Source organism: Notamacropus eugenii, chromosome 4, assembly GCF_028372415.1.
Source record: "Notamacropus eugenii isolate mMacEug1 chromosome 4, mMacEug1.pri_v2, whole genome shotgun sequence".
In the NCBI taxonomy this organism is placed as follows: Eukaryota; Metazoa; Chordata; class Mammalia; order Diprotodontia; family Macropodidae; genus Notamacropus; species Notamacropus eugenii.
Genome location: NC_092875.1, coordinates 314911167 through 314934968, shown reverse-complemented (window position 1 = coordinate 314934968; position 23802 = coordinate 314911167). Strand labels below are relative to the sequence as shown.

General features: G+C 38.4%; 1 pseudogene; it reads left to right on the top strand.

The window, feature by feature from the left end:
- Nucleotides 1-22240: 22240 nt before the first annotated feature.
- Nucleotides 22241-23228, top strand: LOC140498454 (small ribosomal subunit protein RACK1-like; annotated as a pseudogene).
- Nucleotides 23229-23802: the final 574 nt, after the last annotated feature.

Here is a 23802-nt window from a genome sequence, read left to right as displayed (position 1 = left end):
TGCAGGTATTTAATCTGGCTTTCTACCATGACTCCAACCTTCTCTTTCTTCTACTCCCACTATTGACTTCCCTGACTTATTTTAAATTCCTCCTAAAATCCCACCTTCTACCTACAGTCCTTTGTTGATTATCTCCTATTTGTCCTGCACAAAGCTGGCTAGGTATATATTTGTTACTATGCTGTCTCCCCCCTCCTTGTAGTGTTAGCTTCTTGAGGGAATGAACTGTCTTTTGCCTCTTTTTATTTGTTTTTCCCAAGGAGACTGGGGTTAGGTGACTTGCCCAGGGTCACAAAGGTAATAAGTATCAAGTGTCTAAGACTGGGTTTGAACTCAAGTTTTTCTTACTCCAGGGCCTATGCTGTATCCACTGTGCCACCTATCTGCCCTACTTTGCCCCTTTTTATATCCTGAGTGCTTAATACCTATTAGGTGTCTCATAAATGTTAGCCCATATTACTTCTTTCTGAAATTCAGATAGGAACATTTTGTGCTTGGCAACATAAATCAAAATGCATATTTTCATTGATTTGGTTACTCAGTTAAATTCAATCAAAATGGTGTGTAAATATACAAATGAGATCTTTTTATTTATATGAATATTCAAAGGAGCTCTGATTTAATCATTGGGGGAATCTAAATTCCTTTGAAAATGCCAATTCACAACCAACCTATGGCTTAGTAAATAAATCCTAGAGAACTCTCATAGGCTAGCCTTAGATAAATGCCTTGCTCAGTCACATACTGGTATGGCTTATTGTATAAGACACTAGGCTTAGATGGCATAGGTTCAAATTTTCCCTCTGATATTTCCCTCTGATATTTCCTCAGTGTGAACCTTAGGCCCTAGTTGTTATTCAGTCAGTAAGTTGTGTCTTTTCATAACCCCATGGAATATACTGTCCATAACGTTTTCTTGGCAAAGATAATGGAGTGGTTTGCCATTTCCTTCTCTAGTGGATTAAGATAAACCAAGATTAAGTGATTTCTCTAGAATTACACTACTAGTGAGTATCTGGGGACAGATCTGAATGCAGGTCTTCCTGACTCAAGAACCAGTGTTCTCTCCACTGAGCCACCTAGCTGTCCTAGACAAGCCACTAGATCACTTAGTCTCAGTTTCATAATCTATAGAATGAGGATGATAATACCAACTAGTTATCAAGGAAAATAATTTGTGTAAATGTAAAATATTATTATTATTGATGGTGATTTTGATAATGGCTATTTTTACAACTAGGTTTTAGACTCATCTTCTGAACTCCAAGCTGATTTCTCTATTACTTATGCCACATTGCCACTATTTTTTTTTAATGTAGAGCACCCCAAAATAAGAATCATTTGTTTCACTTTCAAGGTCAGGTAAAATTTAGGGAAAAGAGCTTATTAGAAGTACTGGCATGAAAAAGAATTCAAAGGGATGTGACTCAGCTGTGTAATTGGTTCGACATACAACAAACGAAATCTAAAATACTGAAATGCAAGGTATCACATATTATTGCAAGAACATAATAATTTGAAAAAGGCGCTGAATTAAGTAGGGATTTAAAAAGCTCCTTGAAATTAAAATGGATTCTGAAGAGAGAAAATTCAAAAGTCTAAGAAAAAGGCCAATAACTAGGAAACAGAGATCAAAATTAAAACTCTAATTTAATGTGCTTCACTGTATTGATTCTTCACTAAATAAAAACTGAATATTTTACTTCTTGATCTTCTCTTTAGAAAATGAGTAAATTACTCTGTGACCCTAATACAAAATATGCAAAATTTGATGATTTGTCTAGTGATTTATAAATGAAAACTTAGAATATCTTATGAAAAGTTATCAATTCATGCTGTGCTAACACAATGACATCAATATAACTTAGGGTATAATGAAATAATAAAGAACAATCACATTTGTATGGTGCTGTTATAGGTTTGAAATGCATTTCATATGTTATTTGGGCATCACAACAAAACTGTGAAGTAAATAATTCGGTAATGCCTATGTCCCTTTTACAGATGGAGAAGCAGTCAGAGATTATGTAACTTTTACAGGGTCACATAAGTGGGAAATATTACAGATAGTATTTGAAGACATCCTCCTAATTCCATGTGTACCTATCTATTCCCAAACTGTTGCCTTTAGAATAGAAAGAAGTTTTTATTTAATTTTATTAATTTTTTTGTTTTCGATTTTCAACAGTCACTTCCAATTTTCTCCTCTTCCCTCCCTTGAGATGGCATACAATATTATATGGGTTCTACATATACCTTCTTATTAAACACATTTTTACATTAGTCATGTTGTACAGAAGAATTAAAATGAATGGGCAAAACCATGAGAAAAAAACAAAACAAGACAAAACATAACAAGAGAAAATAATCTGCTTTATTCTACATTCCAATTCTGCAGTTCTTTCTCTGCATGTGGATGGCATTTTGCCTCAGGAGTCCTATGGAAATGTTTTCATTCCTTGCATTGCTGTGAAGGGCTAAGTATACCAGAAACAGTCCTCACACACTGTGGCTGTTACTGTGTATAATGTTCTTTGGTTTTGCTTATTTCACTCGGCATCATTTCATATAAGTCTTTCCAAGTTTACAAAGAAGCTTTAAAAAAATATATGCTTTAGGTCCTTCTTTGGGGGAGGAGCCAAGATGGTGGAATAGAAAGATGCGCATACGCTAGCTCCGAACCCACAGCCCATAAAATATTTGTAAAAAAGAACTCCCAACAAATTCTGGAGCAGCAGAAGCCACAGAACAACAGAGTGGAGGAGATTTCTGTTTCAGAGAGCCCCGAAAAACCAACGAAAGGTCTCTCGCACCCCAGACCCAGAGCCCCGCCCAGCCCTGCCTTGGCCACGCAGCACTGAGAGGAGCAGATCCAAGAAGGCTTCAGGGATGGAATCTCCAGCAGCCATGAAGATCCCTCCACCCACAGGCGCTGGGGGTGAGTGAGAGAGTCTTTTTGGCTTGCCGGGAGGAGAGGGGGGTGTCTCCATAACTCAGGCGCCCTCAGGAGGCAGCAGTGGGGGTGGCAATGGACAGGGGCTCCTCAAGCAGGCAGGAGCCCAGATTCATTGTTGAAGGTCTCCACATAAACCCCCTGAGGGAACTAAGTCCCGTGTGGCCACCCTGCCCCAACGTGAGCACCTGAATTTAATCTCACACTGAATAGCAGCCCCACCCAGCCCAAAGCCCTGAGCCTGGGAAGCAGCATTTGAATCTCAGACCCCAAGGGCTGGCTGGGCAGATTTGGAGGCAAGGTGGGTGTGAAGAAGACATTCAGAAGTCAAGTCACTGGCTGGAAAAATACACAGAAAAGGGGAAGAAAAAGACCATAGAAGGTTACTTTCTTGGTGAACAGGCATTTCCTCCCTTCCTTTCAGATGAGGAAGAACAAGCTTACCATCAGGGAAAGAGAAAGAACTCAAGGCTTCTGTATCCCAGCCCACCCAATGGGATCAGGCCATGGAAGAGCTCAAAAAGGATTTTGAAAATCAAGTTAGAGAGATGGAGGAAAACCTGGGAAGAGAAATGAGAGACATGCAGGTAAAGCATGAACAGCAGGTCAGCACCTTGCTAGAGGAGACCTGAAAAAATGCTGAAGAAAATAACACCTTGAAAAATAGGCTAACTCAATTGGCAAAAGAGGGTCAAAAAGCCAATGAGGAGAAGAATGCTTTCAAAAGCAGAATTAGCCAAATGGAAAAGGAGATTCAAAAGCTCATGGAAGAAAATAGTTCTTTCAAAATTAGAATGGAGCAGAGGGAGGTTAATGACTTTATGAGAAACCAAGAAATCACAAAACAAAACCAAAAGAATGAAAAAATGGAAGATAATGTGAAATATCTCATTGGAAAATCAACTGACCTGGAAAATCGATCCACGGGAGATAATTTAAAAATTATGGGTCTGCCTGAAAGCCATGATCAAAAAGAGAGCCTAGACATCATATTTCATGAAATTATCAAGGAAAACTTCTTTGAGATTCCAGAACCAGAGGGCAAAATAAATATTCAAGGAATCCACAGATCCCCTCCTGAAAGAGATCCAAAAAGAGAAACTCCTAGGAACATTGTGGCCAAATTCCAGAGTTCCCAGGTCAAGGAGAAAATATTGCAAGCAGCTAGAAAGAAACAATTCAAGTATTGTGGAAATACAATCAGGATAACACAACATCTAGCAGCTTCTACATTAAGGGATTGAAGGGCATAGAATATCATATTCTAGAAGTCAAAGGAACTATGACTAAAACCAAGAATCACCTACCCAGCAAAACTGAGTATAATACTTCAGGGGAAAATTGGTCTTTCAATGAAATAGAGGACTTTCAAGCATTCTTGATGAAAAGACCAGAGCTGAAAAGAAAATTTGACTTTCAAACACAAGAATGAAGAGAAGCATGAAAAGGTAAACAGCAAAGAGAAGTCATAAGGGACTTACTAAAGTTGAACTGTTTACATTCCTACATGGAAAGACATTATTTGTAACTCTTGAAACTTTTCAGTATCTGGGTACTGGGTCGGATTACACACACACACATGCACACACGCACACACACATAGAGACAGAGTGCACAGAGTGAATCGAAGAGGATGGGATCATATCTTAAAAAAATGAAATTAAGCAATGAGAGAGAAAAATATTGGGAGGAAAAAGGGAGAAATGGAATGGGGCAAAACATTTCTCATAAAACAGGCAAGCAAAAGACTTTTTAGAGGAGGGAAAAAGAAGGGAGGTGAGAGAAAAACATGAAGTTTACTCTCATCACATTCCAATAAAGGAAGGAATAAAATGCACACTCATTTTGGCATGAAAACCTATCTTAGAATACAGGAAAGTGGGGGATAAAGGGATAAGCGTGGTGGGGGATAAGGGGATAAGCGGGGTGGGGGGATGATGGAAAGCTGGGCATTGGGAGGAGGGAGCAATTTGAGGTCAACACTCATGGGGAGGGACAGGATCAAAAAAAAGAATAGAAGCAATGGGGGGCAGGATAGAATGGAGGGAAATATAATTAGTCCTATACAACACAACTATTATGGAAGTCATTTGCAAAACTACACAGATATGGCCTATATTGAATTGCTTGCCTTCCAATGGGAAGGGGTGGGGAGGGAGGGATGAAGAGAAGTTGGAACTCAAAGTTTTAGGATCCACTGTCGAGTACTGTTCTTGCTACTAGGAAATAAGATATAAAGGTAAAGGGGTATAGAAAGTTATTTGGCCCTACAGGACAAAAGAGAAGAAGGGGGCAATGGTAGAGAGGGATGATAAAAGAGAGGGCAGATTGGTGATAGGGGCAATTAGAATGCTCGGTGTTTTGGGGTGGGGGAGAGGAGAAATGGGGAGAAAATTTGGAATCCAAATTTTGTGAAAATGAATGCTAAAAGTTAAATAAATAAATTACAAAAAATATGCTTTAGCTGCCTCATAAATCGAAAAACAAGGTTTGTATTTTGTTTTGGCCTTTTTGGTCAATCTTTTGTTTTTCTCCTTTGCTAATCCAGATACTATATGTATATCTTTTAGGCATTGATGGACATTTAATTGATTTGTGCAGGCTTATTAAAAGATATTTAGACACACCAACTCTTTCAGTTTTGTATTTCAACATTCAACACTTTTGTTCTCTTTTCTTCCTTTCCCACACATCTCAGTGAATCTATTCAATTCTAAACTGTACTGCACTCTTAAATCTTTTGCCTCCATGTCTTCTTGTCAACGGTGCCTCGCCAAATCCAAACTTTAAATTACTTTCACCATTGAGTTCCTTTACTCCTACTCACATCGTATTGAACAGAATTGGAGAAAATCAAGACATGACTATGCACTAGAAATTATGTTATCTCATCTTATTTTATTTTATTTTAATTTATTTAACTTTTAACGTTCATTTTCACAAAATTTTGGGTTCCAAATTATCTCCCCTTTTGTCCCCTCCCCCCACCCCTAAACACCAAGGATTCTAATTGCCCCTGTCTGCCAATCTGCACTCCCTCCCTCCCCACCCCTTCCCTTTGGAAGGCAAGCAATTCAATATAGGCCAAATCTGTGTAGTTTTGCAAATGACTTCCACAATAGTAGTGTTGTGTAAGAACTAATCATATTTCCCTCCATCCTATCCTGTCGCCCATTACTTCTGTTCTCTCTTTTGATCCTGTCCCTCCCCATGAGTGTCGACCTCATATTGCTCCCTCCTCCCCATGCTCTCCCTTCCATCATCCCCCCACCCCGCTTATCCCCTTATCCCCCACCCCGCTTATCCCTTTATCCCCCACTTTCCTGTATTCTAAGATAGGTTTTCATACCAAAATGAGTGTGCATTTTATTCCTTCCTTTAGTGGAATGTGATGAGAGTAAACTTCATGTTTTTCTCTCACCTCCCCTCTTTATTCCTCCACTAATAAGTCTTTTCCTTGCTTCTTTAATGAGAGATGTTTTGCCCCATTCCATTTCTCCCTTTCTCCTCCCAATATATTTCTCTCTCACTGCTTGATTTCATTTTTTTAAGATATGATCCCATCCTCTTCGATTCACTCTGTGCACTCTGTCTCTATGTGTGCATGTGCGTGTGCATGTGTGTGTGTGTAATCCCACCCAGTACCCAGATACTGAAAAGTTTCAAGAGGTACAAATATTGTCTTTCCATGTAGAATGTAAACAGTTCAACTTTAGTAAAGTCCCTTACGACTTCTCTTTACTATTTACTTTTTCATGCTTCTCTTCATTCTTGTGTTTGAAAGTCAAATTTTCTTTTCAGCTCTGGTTTTTTCATCAAGAATGCTTGAAAGTTCTCTATTTCATTGAAAGACCATTTTTTCCCCTGAAGCATTATGCTCATTTTTGCTGGGTAGGTGATTCTTGGTTTTAGTCCTAATTCCTTTCACTTCTGGAATATCATATTCCATGCCCTTCGATCCCTTAATGTGGAAGCTGCTAGACCTTGTGTTATCCTGATTGTATTTCCACAATACTTGAATTGTTTCTTTCTAGCTGCTTGCAATATTTTCTCCTTGACCTGGGAACTCTGGAATTTGGCCACAATGTTCCTAGGAGTTTCTCTTTTTGGATCTCTTTCAGGTGGTGTTCTGTGGATTCCCTGAATATTTATTTTGCCCTCTGGTTCTAGAATCTCAAAGCAGTTTTCCTTGATAATTTCATGAAAGATGATGTCTAGGCTCTTTTTTTGATCATGGCTTTCAGGTAAGCCCATAATTTTTCAATTGTCTCTCCTGGATCTATTCTCCAGGTCAGTTGTTTTTCCAATGAGATATTTCACATTTTCTTCCATTTTTTCATTCTTTTGGTTTTGTTTTGTGATTTCTTGGTTTCTCATAAAGTCTTTGGCCTCCATCTATTCCATTCTAAAATTGAAATAACTGTTTTCTTCAGTGAGCTTTTGAATCTCCTTTTCCATTTGGCCAATTCTGCTTTTGAACCATTCTTCTCCTCATTGGCTTTTTGACCCTCTTTTGCCAATTGAGTTAGCCGATTTTTCAAGGTGTTATTTTCTTCAGCATTTTTTTCGGTCTCCTTTAGCAGGGTGTTTACTTGTTTTTCATGCTTTGCTTGCATGTCACTCAATTCTCTTCCTAGTTTTTCCTTCACCTCTCTAACTTGATTTTCAAAATCCTTTTTGAGCTCTTCCATGACCTGAGCCCATTGGGTGGGCTGGGATACAGAAGCCTTGACTTCTGCATTTTTTCCTGATGGTAACCATTGTTCTTCCTCATCAGAAAGGAAGGGAGCAAATGCCTGTTCACCAAGAAAGTAACCTTCTATAATCTTATTTTTTTTCCTTTTTCTGGGCATTTTCCCAGCCAGTGACTTGACTTCAGAGTGTCCTCTCCACCCCCACCTCGCCTCCAGATCCGCCCAGCCAGCACTTGAGGTCTGAGATTCAAATGCTGCTTCCCAGCCTCAGGGCTTTGGGCGGGGGCAGGGCTGCTCTTCAGTGTGAGATTAAGTTCAGGTGCTCAAGTCAGGGCAGGACCTCCTCAAAGGCTCAGTTCCCTCAGGGGGTTTATGCAGAGACCTTCAACAATGGATCCAGCGTCCTGCCTGCTTGGGGAGCCCTGGTCTGCTCCCGCCTCCTCTGCTGCCTCCCGAGGGGGCCTGAGCTATGGGGGCACCCCACTCCATCTCGACCCGCCAAAGAGACCCTCTCACCGACCCTTGTCACCTGTGGGTGGAGGGATCTTCATGGCTGCTGGAGATTCTGTCCCTGAAGCCTGCTTGGATCTGCTCCTTTCAGCGCTGCGCTCCTGAGGCAGGGTTGGGCTCTACTCCGGGGGTGGGGCACAAGGGACCTTTTGCAAGAGGTTTTCAGGCTCTCTGGAGCAGAAGTCCACTCCGTTCTGTGGCTTCTGCTGCTCCAGAATTCGCTGGTGTTTCTTTTCTCTACAGGTATTTTATGGGCAATGGGTTTGGAGGTAGCGTATGTGCATCTTTCTACTCCGCCATCTTGGCTCCGCCCCCCATGTTATCTCATCTTATATGGATCCTCAACTGAACCAAGATAAGCATTCTACTTTTCCCCCAGTTAATTGAGTCTTGCGCTCCTCTGTGCCTTATACTTCCTATTCCAAAGAATATGCTTCTCAAAAGTGTTTACCATTTTCAGAGAGATGGCCCTAAAACCAGCCTATGTCAAAGAGGGAATCTGTAAGGATGATGATAGGCACAAAATGCTCATTTGAATAGTATAATGCTCATTATATTAAAATCATTCCAGATTATCATAAACTAGACCTACAATCACTGAAAAGAATTTAGCTTATCAATGAAAGGGGGAAAAATAAACACTTTGCTGTCCAGATTGTGTCATGCATTTTGATAGAGAGCCTATAGAAATTATTCTTTGTTGCATATATCTTGGAAAAACATTGCAAATAGGAAAAATATACAAACTGTGTTGGGTCCTATGAAGCTGGAAAATGCTCACTTATAGACCTGGTCACAAACTCTATATTCATTGTCTGAAGGCAGAGCTATATAAGTTCAAGTTGTTTATCACTAGGTTGGGCAAAGGGAGACAAAGTTTTTTGTTTGTTGTTTTCAAAAATGACATCTCTTAAGTACTATGTATTATTTCATGCAAGGCTCACAACCTGCATCATTAGGTATATTACCCACAGCCACAAAGTCACATACATTTTATTCTTAATCATAGATATAATCTGTTTGATGCTGCTTCCATGGTTAGAAACACAAGCTCCAATTATGATGTTGCATTTTTGGGAGCATCTGAAGCACATACACCATTATGATTAACATTTTGTTGTTAAATTTTCACTATATAACATATTAAAAGTGGAGATGACTTCTATTTCCCATTCAACCTAAAGGAACTGGTACTTTTGCGGCAAAAGCTGCTGCCACAAGGAAAATAGCTTTCCTCATTTTCAACTAAATGTTTGTTTTTCTTTGAAAAGAGAAGCTGTGCTTGATTTCTCTGTGCCTACAGGGAAGTCTCTAAGTCTATAACTCAGAGAGTATAGTGCCAGTTTACATTGCTTAATGCAGTCCCCATTGGAGGTTTCTTGGGCCAATGAAATCACAGGTCCCTCTCCAAAAACAAAATATCTTTCGGTGCTGGATAATGTTGATAATGCAAGAGATTCTGCTGGTTATGAATGCTGCCCACTCAACCCAGCCCAGAACTCTTAGGATGACACCTATTGGATGGTCACATAACCTTGTTTAGCATTGCAGTATTAATGAGAGTTAAAGACGTTCCCCACCCATTAATGGGCCTGCCCATTAAGGGAATCTTGATTAGGGGAGTCTCATATCTTTTGTTAAATTTCTAATGAGACACTGGTTCTCAAGGGTTGTGATGTCCTCTGGATCTGAAAAGTGTATAAATACTCTGAAGTAAGGTTTTACTTTGGGGTCTTACTCATTGGAAGTATTTGTTTGGCAAGCTGAGACTATGGGCAGTAGCTAAGGAATGCCTCGGCTTTGAAAACCCACAGTTGGTGGTTTTTCTCTCTCTGCTAATTATGTATATATGTAATGGTGAGACAGTTGGATCTATCTGTTGATATATGATATACGTATTGCTTATACTCAGACAGTTGGAAGCCCTGTCTGTTGGTTGATCTTTGTTTCTCTGTATTTTCTCCAAAGTTCAGGGTACTAATTTTTGCCCCTGAGCTAAATGAATGATATATGTGCTTTATTAAAGTGATTGTTGACCCCTCAAAAGTTGCTTTCCTTTTAGAAAAACAAATCTAAGAACCTGTATAGCAGACCCTCCTGTGTGTGTTGGGGTACTTGCTGACACAAGCATACGTTGGTGTTATGAAATAGCTATCTTTCTGTTCCTCCTCCTCCCATGCTAGGGAGTTTAGAGAAGCTCTGGTTATCCTTATATAGCACTGATGATTCTATAGGTGTAGGAAATAGTACACATAGCATTATGTGATATATATGGATTTCTGTGTAATAATTATGTGTGCATATGGACATAAATTTGCATATATACTACAATCATATGACATCTCATCAAAGGAGAATGGTGGATACATACATAAACACAAACATATACGCACATATATTTTACACATGAATCTGTATGCATATATATGTGTATTATATATATATATAAACAAGCGTGTATATGTATGTGTATATGTACATGATAGAAACTGTGGTGGGTTTTATGAAGTCAAAATACTTCATTTTCAGGCCTATAAATTGTATATTCATTGTCTGAAGACCTAGCTATTAATATGTAAATAATTTATCACCATATGTGTGATACATCATCCATATGAATATGTATATTATATATGTATACATGAGTATTTTTATAAATTATATATATATATATACACATGTGCGTATCTATACATATATGCAAATACAAATATGCATATATGTATATTCTTTGAGAGCAGAGATTATTTTGTTTTTTCTCTTTGTATCCCTAGCATGTAGTCCAGAGACCAGAACACAGTAGATACTTAACTAATGCATATAAAGTGGGTTTATTTCTGGTTTTCTTTTTTGTTTAGGACATTAAAATGTGAATTTATGGTCAGTAACTCCTTCAATTGATTCATAGATAGGGGACTCTTTTCATAACTCCCAATCAATAGGTTTTGTTGTTACTGCTTTTGTTATTCTTGTTTTTCCTCCTCAAAAAACATTTCATCTGAAGACAGACCAGAGTAAGAGCTGAATTTTTTTTGGCATAGATGGTCCAGGGTACTCATTTACAAAGTTTCCAGAGGATAAATAGAATTTCAAAAAAACCCACAAAGATTTATGAGACATATGGCTTCATCTTTTAAGTATTTTATCACATTGTAAAAACTCAGTTTGAGCAATGCTCATTTCCAGTAAATGTAAACAAATCATGTAAATGTAATGAGTTGATTGAATTCTAACAATATCCCAGGTACCCATGACTTTCTGATACCCTGTTCTAAAAGAAAATAAACTGATGATTTTCATCATATATGACTCTTAATTGTTCACCGTGGTCCTTGAACAAGGTAACACATATGTGGTATTATATGATGTGTTTTATAATCCATGAATTTCTATCAACCTTTATTAGTCAATTATTTAGCATACGTTTAAAGAAAACTTACCATCAACCAATACATAAGAAAATAAATTTATTACGTATAAAGATATCTGGAGACAACAAAAATTATATAGGATTTGGTCAAGCAATACATAATCCAGTTGCAGATATATGGCATGTAAATAGAATTATAGAATCTACAGCTGAAAAGGAAATCAAAGGCTAATTAATCTAAGTTATAATTTTAGCAAAATCCCATACGCAACATTCTTGACAAGTGATTATCCAGTTTTGCTGGATTTTGATATTTAGAAATTTGGGACCAACTAACTTCTGAGGTAGTACATTCCAAATTTGTACTATTTTAACTTAGGTGTATTCTAAATACAGCCCAGGGACAACCCATCTGTTTTTGTACAGAGAGTTAAGAATTGCTTTTTTTTAATGATCATTTAGATAGAATAGAACATTATTTTAAAATATATGAAACATTTTTAGCTTATACAAAAACAGCAGCAACATTTGGGTTATGGTAACCTTAATTTGCTGAATCCTGCTCTAATTCAATCTCTCAAACATTTTTGTCCACGTTTTATTACATTATTGTCATTAACTTTCTCCTCCTCCTCTTCCTCCTCCTCATCATCATTACTAGCCATGAGCAATGGTAATGAGTGAAATAATTATTTCTATCTTATATTAATTATCAACAATTGAATTAGGACCAAGACTTTTTGAGAAGTCCATAGATTGTTCAGTCTCTGAAGGATTTTGCTGATAATGAGATTGAATTGACTTTTCCCTCAGTCTTGTTCAAGCCCCATCCAGGCAGATTTACTCAGGTCTGAGTGGGGATAAATTCTTGGATTAGATTGTTGAAGGGCATGCAATTTAGATGTAAATGACATAATCAAAGTTACATCCCCCAGTCCCTCATTAGAATAGGTCTACCTCTCACTGTCATATTAATTTTCTCTCAATTATTGTTAACTAATCAAGAGGTGATTGACAAACTCAGTAGCACCCACTCTTCCAAGAGCATATAGATTATAAGCCCATTGCCATCATTCATCATTGACATTCAAGAGTTTGATTCACAAATTTTATTGATAGTATTTATCAGATTTATGGAGAAGGAAAGAATTTTTTACTAAAGAAGAGATAGAAAGCATTATGAAATGCAAGTTGGATGGTTTTGATTACATTAAACTGAGAAGTTTTTGCACAACCAAACCCAATGGAACCAAAATTCAGAGGGGTGTAGTAAATTGGGAAAGAATTTTTACAGCTAAGCTCGGGGATAAAGACCTCATTTCCAGAATATATAGAGAACGGACTCAAATGTATAACCACACAAGTCATTCCCCAATTGATAAATGGTCAAAGGATATGAACAGGCAATTTTCAGAGGAAGAAATTAAAGATATCTACAATTATATGAAAAAATGCTCTAAATCACTATTGATTACAGAGATGCAAATCAAAACAACTCTGAGGTACCACATCATACCCATAAGATTGGCAAACATGACAGAACAAGAAAATGATAAATGCTAGAGAGGATGTGGGAGAGTTGGAACACTAATTCATTGTTGGTGGAGCTGTGAGCTCATCCAACCATTCTGGAGAGCAATTTGGAACTATGCCCAATGGGCTACAAAAATGTGTATACCCTTTGACCCAGCAATATCACTACTAGGACTGCATCCCCAAGAGATCATAAAAATGGGAAAGGGTCCCATATGTACAAAAATATTTATAGCAGTACTCTTTGTAGTTGACAAAAACTGGAAGTCAAGAGGATGTCCATCAACTGGGGAATGGCTGAATAAATTATGGTATGTGAATGTAATGGAGTACTATTGTGCCATAAAAAATGATGAACAGGAAGACTTCAGAGATGCCTGGAAGGACTTATATGACCTGATGCTGAGTGAAAGGAGCAGAAACAGGAGAGCTTTGTGCACAGAAATGACCACAGTGTGCGAGAGTTTTTTTTGGTAGACTTGGAATTTTGTAATAACACGAGAACTTATTAAAAAAAAAATTCCAGTGGTGGTTTTCTAAAATGCCTCCCACACTCAGAGAAAGAAATATGGAAGTCATTCTCAGAATGTAGCAGATCATGTTTGTGTGTGTGTGTGTGTGTTTTTGTGTATCATGTTTTGATTTGTTATATAATTTCTTCCATTTATTTTAGTTTGACTCCATAGCATGACTATAGTGAAAACGTACTCAATAGGAAAGTATATGTAGACCCTATACAGAATTGAATGCTGTCTGTAGAGGAAGTGGGGTAGTGGGGGGTAGATGTGGAGGGGATAAAATCTTAATTTCATGGCAGTGATTGTAAAACATTAAAAAATAATAATAGGCAGAGCCAAGATGGCGGAGTAGAAAGACGCACTTACACATAGCTCCGAACCCACAACTCATAGAACGGATACAGGGGAGTAACTCATGGCGAATTCGGCACCCAGAGGCCACGGAATATTGGAGTGAGGGAGATTTCTGTTCCAGAGAGACCTGCAAACCTCTCGCGGGGGGTACTTCGAGCTCCGGACTGGGCGCCATGACTGGGAGCTGAGTGCAGCCCTGCCATGGCCGCCACACCGAGAGGAAAAGATCCGAGCAGGCTTCGGGGACAGGATCTCCAGCAGCCACGCGGGTCCCTCCATCCACAGGTGACGGGGGTTGGTGAGAGAGTCTCTTTGGCGGGTCGAGGGGAAGTGGGGTGCCCCCATGATTCGGGCCCCCCCAGGAGGTAGAAGCTGAGAGGCGGCTGCAGACAGGGGCTCCCCAAGCAGGCGGGAGCCTGAATCCATTGTGGAAGGTCTGTGCATAAACCCCCTGAGGGAACTGAGCCTGAGAGGCGGCCCTGCCCCGACCTGACCACCTGAACTTAATTCTCAAACTGAATAGCAGCCCTGCCCCCGCCAAAAGCCCTAAGGCTGGAAGCAACATTTGAATCTCAGTCCCCAAACCCTGGCTGGGAGGATCAGGAGGCCAGGTGGGTGTGAGGAGAATATTCAGAGGTCAAGTCACTGGCTGGGAAAATGCCCAGAAAAGGGAAAAGAAATAAGACCATAGAAGGTTACTTTCTTGGTGAACAGGCATTTCCTCCCTTCCTTTCTGATGAGGAAGAACAATGCTTACCATCAGGCAAAGACACAGAAATCAAGGCTTCTGTGTCCCAGCCCACCCAATGGGCTCAGGCCATGGAAGACCTCAAAAAGAATTTTGAAAATCAAGTTAGAGAGGTGGAGTAAAAACTGGGAAGTGAAATGAGAGAGATGAAAGAAAAGCATGAAAAGCAGATCAGCTCCCTGCTAAAGGAGAACCAAAAAAATGTTGAAGAAATTAACACCTTGACAACTAGCCTAACTCAATTGGCAAAAGAGGTTCAAAAAGCCAATGAGGAGAAGAATGCTTTCAAAAGCAGAATTAGCCAAATGGAAAAGGAGATTCAAAAGCTCACTGAAGAAAATAGTTCTTTCAAAACTAGAATGGCACAGATGGAGGCTAAGGACTTTGTGAGAAAGCATGATATCACAATACAAAACGAAAAGCATGGAAAAATGGAAGATAATGTGAAATATCTCATTGGAAAAACAACTGACCTGGAAAATAGATTCAGGAGAGACAATTTAAAAATTTTGGGGCTACCTGAAAGCCATGATCAAAAGAAGAGCCTAGACATCATCTTTCATGAAATTATCAAGGAAAACTGCCCTGAGATTCTAGAACCAGAGGGCAAAATAAATATTCAGGGAATCCACAGAGCACCGCCTGAAAGAGATCCAAAAAGAGAAACTCCTAGGAACATTATGGCCAAATTCCAGAGTTCCCAGGTCAAGGAGAAAATATTGCAAGCAGCTAGAAAGAAACAATTCAAGTATTGTGGAAATACAATCAGGATAACACAAGGTCTAGCAGCCTCTACATTAAAGGATCGAAGGGCATGGAATAGGATATTCCAGAAGTCAAAGGAACTAGGACTAAAACCAAGAATCACCTACCCAGCAAAACTGAGTATAATACTTCAGGGGAAAAAATGGTCTTTCAATGAAATAGAGGATTTTCAAGCATTCTTGATGAAAAGACCAGAGCCGAAAAGAAAATTTGACTTTCAAACACAAGAATGAAGAGAAGCATGAAAAGGTGAACAGCAAAGAGAAGTCATAAGGGACTTATTAAAGTTGAACTGTTTACATTCCTACATTGAAAGACAATATTTGTAACTCTTGAAACATTTCAGTATCTGGGTACTGGGTGGGATTACACACACACACACATGCACACACGCACACATACATAGAGACAGAGTACAGAGAGTGAATTGAAGAAGATGGGATCATATCTTAAAAAAAAATGAAATCAAGCGGTGAGAGAGAAATATATTGGGAGGAAAAAGGGAGAAACTGAATGGGGCAAATTATCTCTCATAAAAGAGGCAAGCAAAAGACTCATTAGTGGAGGAATAAAGAGGGGAGGTGAGAGAAAAACATGAAGTTTACTCTCATCACATTCCACTAAAGGAAGAAATAAAGTGCACACTCATTTTGGTAGGAAAACCTATCTCACAATACAGGAAAGTGGGGGACAAGGGGACAAGCAGGGTGGGGGGGGATGATAGAAGGGAGGGCATGGGGAGGAGAATGCAATTCGAGGTCGACACTTGGGGAGGGATAGGATCAAAAGAGAATAGAAGTAATGGGGGACAGGATAGGATGGAGTGAAATATAGTTAGTCCTATACAACACAACTATTATGGAAGTCATTTGCAAAACTACACAGATTTGGCCTATATTGAATTGCTTGCCTTCCAAAGGGAAGGGGTGGAGAGGGAGGGAGGTAAAGAAGTTGGAACTCAAAGTGTTAGGATCAACTGTAATGTTCTTACCACTAGGAAATAAGAAATACAGGTAAAGGGGTATAGAAAGCTATCTGGCCCTACAGGACAAAAGAGAAGACGGAGACAAGGGCAGAGAGGGATGATAGAAGAGAGAGCAGATTGGTCACAGGGGCAATTAGAATGCTTGGTGTTTGGGGGGGGGAGGGGATAAAAGGAGAGAAAATTTTTAACCCAAAATTTTGTTAAAATGAATGTTAAAAGTTAAATAAATTAAAAATAATAATAATAATAATAATAATAAAACTTTAAAAAATTTTATTGATAGTATACTAGCATTATTAATAAAATGATTCTTTCCTCAGGCACTATGTCTCTTGATCTTTTTGAATATCATAGCAACACAATACAAAAGAATCAGAGATGTAATTAATGGCATTACTAGTTGAAAATTGGTCACCTTACTTATGCTATGCTGCCCTGTTTAAGAACTACTATTATATTTACCAGAAAGTCTTTCTTTATACAAAACTTTATTATGTCTCCCTGCAGTTGTCACTCACTTCTCCTGACTCTACCCTCTGTGCTCAAGATTAACAAAGATCAATCCTTTTATGGGATAATCTTTTAAATATTTGAATTCAGATAATTTAGTATCTGTCTCCAAGGAGTAGTACTTCCTCCCTCAACTTCTCTTCTCTATACTAGACTTCTCCCTTCAACCAAGTCATATATGATATAATTTTGAGATCTGTACCTGTTCTGGTTGCCTTTTTTCCCCCTTAATAATCCTTCATTCAGCCTTATAGGCAATTCCTAAATGAATACAATATTCCAGTTCTGTTCTGACCAGGACATCATAAACAGGAATTTTATGGACAATTCCTTTATTACTATACATTCTACAATAAAGAACATGATGAAGAATATTAATAAAATAGATTACTTTTAAAATGTGTACAGTTTTTTCCCAGAGAGCTGTTTGTTAAATTTGTCAGCCTACATCTAACAATTCTAACTACCACCAAGCTCCTCTTTTCTAGGGAAGAGGAGAAAGGACATTCCTTTGAGTCTTTAGCCTGATATCCTGCCTTGGAGTTAGGGAAGAAAAAACATTGCTTCATCTCACAGAAATTTTCTCCTCAATCTAAAATGCCTAAGTCCCAGAGAGAAATTACCTTCTGACCAAATCCCCTTGGACAATGAAAATTTACCCAAACTTGTTCTTTAGCGATAACTTTCACTCCCCAAAGACCTGGCATATTCTCACAAATCCGTTGATTTATTTTGAACAACATGGACTGTCATCAGTCAAACCCCATTATCCATTTCCCACTGCCTACTCTCTTATTCCCCTTGCTTTTAATCATTTTGCTATTCTGCCCAATCTCCCAGTCTTAAACTTCCTAAGCTTTGCTCTACACTTTTCTGGAATGTCTGCTCCATAGATAAGAGTCCTGCTTTTATCTTCAAAATTTTGATGTACATTCCATCTTCTCTCTCTCTCTCTCTCTCTCTCTCTCTCTCTCTCTCTCTCTCTCTCTCTCTCTCTCTCTCTCTCTCTCTCTCTCCTCTCTCTCTCTCAACTGGCTCCCTGCTAATGGCACAGCCTTCCTGAGGTCTCAGCACTTCAATCCACTTAATGGCCAACATGGGGGAGGTAGAATATTCTTTGCTTTCCATTATCCTTTCTGGGTCTTTTCTCTACCATTGTCATTTAGTAATCTCTTCACCTTTGGCATTCCGTCAGGCATTATTTACCAACCAGTTAAAGGACTGGTACCTGTTATGTACAACTTTCAGGACACTCCTCTTCTTTCCTTGATGAGCTCAGAACCTAGCTCACAGAATTTTTCTCCTGAAATCTTCCTCTAGCTAAAAGATCTTCAGACCTTGTTTCTTCTTCATATACCCTAAACTCACAATTCAACTTGATCCTTTCACATGAACAATGCCTTCACCACCACCTCAGACACACACACACACACACACACACACACACACACACAAATGTTCATACTCTTGTTCTTGTCATCACCCACAAATGCATCACTTCCATGCTCATGCACTTTTATATTCACTTATATAATTACAATACATTGTCATTATACATCTCCCTCTGCCTTTCCATACCAAACTCTTCTCTTTGTCTACATTTTCTTAGCTTGGTTCTTTCATGGGCATTCATGATTTTGCTAGCTACATTCTCTTCCTTTCCCTATCTTAATCCCTTATCCCAGTTAATTGGTAAACTGTTCTTTACTTTTGAGTTCTTTGTACACTTCAAATGGAATATGCTTTGCAAAGTGCCAGCCTTTAATGACTACCACCTTGCTCTTATTTATGTGCTTCTAAAAGAAGATAGAGAAAATCAAGAAACATTTCAGAGTGTGTCCATTACAGTAATCTGAGCTGTGCCCTTATTGTTACAAGGCAATTCTTGTACACCTCCCCAAGAAACTCTTCCAAACCTTTTGACCCCATCCTCAAGGCTGTCTCCCATGGCTCCCACTCTCCCCCAGCATCTCACTTAAGAACTTTGCCATATTTTACTGAAAAAAATGAGGTACTTCACTATAACTTCAGTCTTCTCCTATATTTTCCCTCATTTCATTACTCCTTTTCGTGTCTGAACTTCACTGGATGGCTACCTTCAATATATGCCTTCACTTACTTTCCTTTCACTCTTCTTAATTCTCTATATTTCAGATTCTAAACTCTTCATTTAACTAAAATTCTCTCTAAAAAGTTACAATTTCATCATTGCCAAATCTCATCACTTTTTCTTGATTCTAGTTCTTATTGACTTCTCTTCCATCTTTGACAATATTGACCATCCTCCTTTACATTATCTTTATTTTTTCGTGACATTATTCTATCTTAGTATTCCTGTCTATCTTCTTGACCATTGTTTCTCAGTCTTCATCTAGGTCATGTCTTCTAACTATGGCTTTGTCATAGGCCTCCGTTATTGTTCTTCTCTTCTCTCTCTATATTCTTTCCTTTAATTATCATATCAGCTCTAAGGGATTCAGTTATTTTCTTGATGTTTATGATTATCAAATCTACTTACGTAACCCTAATTTTTCTACTGACGACTGGACAAGCATCTCTAACTTCCTACTAGACAATTAAAATTCATTTTCCATAGACATCATGAAGTTAAGAAGTTCAAAACTGAACCCATTATTTTCCTCTCCCCAAATACTCCATCTTTCTAGCTTCTGCATTATATTGAGGATGCAACATTCTCCCAGTCACACAGGCTCCTAACATAAATGTCTTCCACAACTCTTCACTTCCCCCAACCCCAAACTAATATGTTATTAAAACCTCTCTACTTCACCACTGTTATGTCTTTAAAAAAACTTTCTCTCTTCTCCAAAATTACCACCCCTCTGGTGGAGGTGCTGGTCACCTCATACCTGGATCATTGCAATATCTATCTGATTCGTCTTCCACCCAGAATTTCTCCCCACTGTAGTCCACCCTCTACTCCTCTGTTAAAGGGATATAGAGTTCACGTCTGACCCTACTCAGTAAACTTCAGAGGCTCCCTCTCACTTCAAGGATCAAATGTAAAATCTTATATTTGTCAATCAAAGCCCTTTATAAGCTGCCCCCTTTCCTACCATTCTATTCTTTTTACATCTCTATTATGTTTCCTCTAGTTTCCTGAAATGTTGGTTCCTCCACATTACCCTCATTCCAGGCTTTCTGGCTTTTTTCAACTTCCTGCTAAAATTCTATCTTCAATTGGATGCTTTTCCTAATACCATTAATGCTTGGTCCAGTCCTGTGTTGCTCCCTCTTCCCACCAAAATTGTCCTGAATTCTTGTTTATCTACTGTTCTTTGCAAGTTGTCTCCCCTATTAGTCTGTGAGTTGCTTGAGAGCACAGTTTCTCTTTGTATCACAAGCGTTTAGCACAGTGTCAAACACATATTAGGGACTTAGTATTACTGACTGATTGAATTAAACACTTATTATTTAATAAATAACACTATGACTTTCAATTCAAGTAACTTATATATTATTTTGAAATTAACTATTTATCTGATACTTTATCCACATAATTGCACTATTTCTTAATCCACATCTTTACCCTCAGAATAATGTGAAGTACTTTGCTAAATGTTTTGCTAAAATATTAGTAAATTATATGACTTTTTTCTTTATATGCCATTCCTTATCACAGCATCTGACACAAAAATGTGTGATAAGTAAAGTGTTCATTTATTGACTACTTGATGAGTGGATCTGTCAAAATAAGAGAGGACATTAGTCTGGAAGGACATATATTTCCTGAAATCATTTTGATTCTTTCATATCACCACTTCAGTTTCTTGATGTTCATTGCATATGTCATTGAGAATATTTTCTAGATTTTTCATAATTGTCTATGTCCAGATTATTGGTATTTAATATTTACTCTTGAGTCCTCTCTCTCTCTCTCTCTCTCTCTCTCTCTCTCTAAAATATGGAACACTTTAGCGTTTTTCCTGATCTGTATTTTTTTACTCTTTAAGGGCTCAAAAGGAGACATTTGCCTACTTTTTTGATTATTAACACTATTAGCCATTTTTGTTTGGTTTATTTTAGCGAAAATATATCACTCTTTGTATAAAGGTAAAACATAAACAGAATTGGAATTCAGAAGTTCTGCATTTTCCTTGTGCATTATCACCATTTCAGACTCCTTAAATTATGGTGCTCCTTCAACATTCCTCATTCCCCAGAATAGCTGTAAAATATTTTTTAAATTAAGTTTTGTAACCCCAGGAACATTATCCTTTTTAGTGGTAGTCCCCGACACTATTCTTTCATGAATTTGAAAGTTTTTGTATTCATTCTCCATCTTCTGATTAGTCAATCATCTCCTGGTATAGCCACATTGATTTCTTTAGATGAACACTGTATCCTTTTTCTCCTTATTGGAATTGTTTCTACTTGTTAAGTCACCAAGAAATTTCTTTTTTTACAAGTCCTGCATCTGCTTACCCTCACGAAAATCAGGTCATGGAAGCATATATGGCCTTTCTCTGAAACACTTGGATTATGAAATATGATTTCTTGAAATCTAGGGTCTGAGTGAATAGAAAAGAAATAATATAAAAATCAGTATAATGAAAAGGGTTGGAAAATATTGGTGGGTGTATGACAGAGAAAAATCCTAAGGGAATAAAATGAAAACCAAGTTTTAGATATGAGAAAATGAACAGAATATCTAGGTAGACCAATAGAACTAAAATAGACAGTTCATAGGAGAGAACTGTTTGAAACAATATTGATAGGGAGAGTGTTTCCCTATTGTAGAGATATATAAATGGCATTGAATAACAGGTTTGAGAATTCAGGATGTTTACTTAAATATCAAAAGGAACATTTAAAAAAAAATATCTGGTTTAGATTAAGTAGACAATGAGGTCAGTTAAAACTTTTAATTTCTGTGATTCTCTTATTAGGGTTGAACTTAAATATTCTGGGCACCATTATGGCAAGAGAGTCACAGCCTTGTTTAAAATTTTTCCTACAATACTACTGATTCTTTCATAAATAGTGCTTTCTCTCTCTCTCTCTCTCTCTTTCTCTTTCTCTCTCTCTCTCTCTCTCTCTCTCTCTCTCTCTCTGTATATGTGTGTGTGTGTGTGTGTGTGTGTGTGTATTTCAGATATTATTTTTAAAATATTTTATTTTTCCAATTGCATATAAAACCAATTTTAATCTTCATTTAAAAAAAAAAAAACATTTTTGAGCTCTTTTCTTGCTGGCCTGCTGGCGTGAAGGAGAGCCGGTGAACTCTCTCCATACAATCTGGATCCATCCTTTCTCCTGGAGTGATCCCCTGAAGTCTCACCATCATGACTAAACATATGACCCTCCAGGGTACCCTTAAAGGCCACAATGTCTGGGTGACCCAGATCGCCACGACTCCCCAGTTCCCCGACATGATCCTGTCTGCCTCCCGAGATAATACTATTATCATGTGGAAACTTACCAGAGATGAGACAAACTATAGGATCCTCCAGCGTGCCCTCAGAGGTCAGTCACATTTTGTTAGTGATGTGGTCATTTCCTCTGATGGCCAATTTGCACTCTCAGGCTCCTGGGATGGCACTCTAAGACTATGAGATCTCACAACTGGCACTACCACCAGGCGCTTTGTTGGTCACACCAAGGATGTGCTGAGTGTAGCCTTCTCTTCCGACAACTGCCAGATTGTCTCTGGTTCGCGGGATAAGACTATCAAGCTGTGGAATACCCTGGGTGTCTGTAAATACACTGTACAGGATGAGAGCCACTCAGAGTGGGTGTCCTGTGTCCGTTTTTCACCCAATAGCAGCAACCCCATCATTGTCTCCTGTGGCTGGGACAAGCTGGTGAAGGTCTGGAACTTCGCCAACTGCAAACTGAAGACAAACCACATTGGCCACACAGGCTACCTTAACACAGTTATGGTTTCTTCTGATGGCTCTCTCTGTGCCTCTGGAGGCAAGGATGGTCAGGCAATGCTGTGGGACCTCAATGAGGGTAAGCACCTCTATACTCTGGATGGTGGTGACATAATCAATGCCCTCTGCTTCAGCCCCAGTCGCTACTGGCTCTGTGCTGCCACTGGGCCTAGCATCAAGATCTGCCCTCTAGGGCAAAATTATTGTGGATGAACTTAAGCAGGAAGTGATCAGTCCCAGCAGCAAGGCTGAGCCTCCCCAGTGCACCTCCTTAGCCTGGTCTGCTGATGGCCAGACTCTTTTTGCTGGATACACAGACAACTTGCTACGGGTGTGGCAAGTGACCATTGGCACTTGGTAAAGGGGTCAACCATAACTCAGATTTTGAAATAAAGACCTTGATTTTTGCGTTTTGAAAAAAAAAAACATTTTTAAGTTTCTAATTCTTCCTCTCCTTCCCCCCTATTAAGAAGGCAAGCAGTTTGATGAAAGTTTTAAATGCGCCATCATACAAAATGTATTTCCACATTATTCATGTTGTAAAAGAAAACAAAGACAAAACATGAGAAAAATGAATAAAAAGAAAGTATGCTTCTATCTGCATTCAGATTCAATCAGTTCTTTCTTTGCAGATGGATAGCATTTTTATCATAGGTCTTTCATAATTGTCTTGGATCTTTGTACTGATACAAATAGCTAATTTTTTCAGAGTTGATCATTTTACAATATTATTGTTACTGTGTAAAATGTTGTCCTGATTTTTTTACTTTGCTTTAGCTCATAGAAGTCTTTCTGGATTTTTTTCTGAAATGATTCTGCCTATTATGTCTTACAGCACAGTAAGATTCCATCACAATCATATACCACAACTTGTTTGGTTAATAGCATGTGGAATACATAGCAAACATGCTTTTCTTAAATGAATAAATGGTGTCTCTTATTGTTTTGAATAAGTTATAATGAAG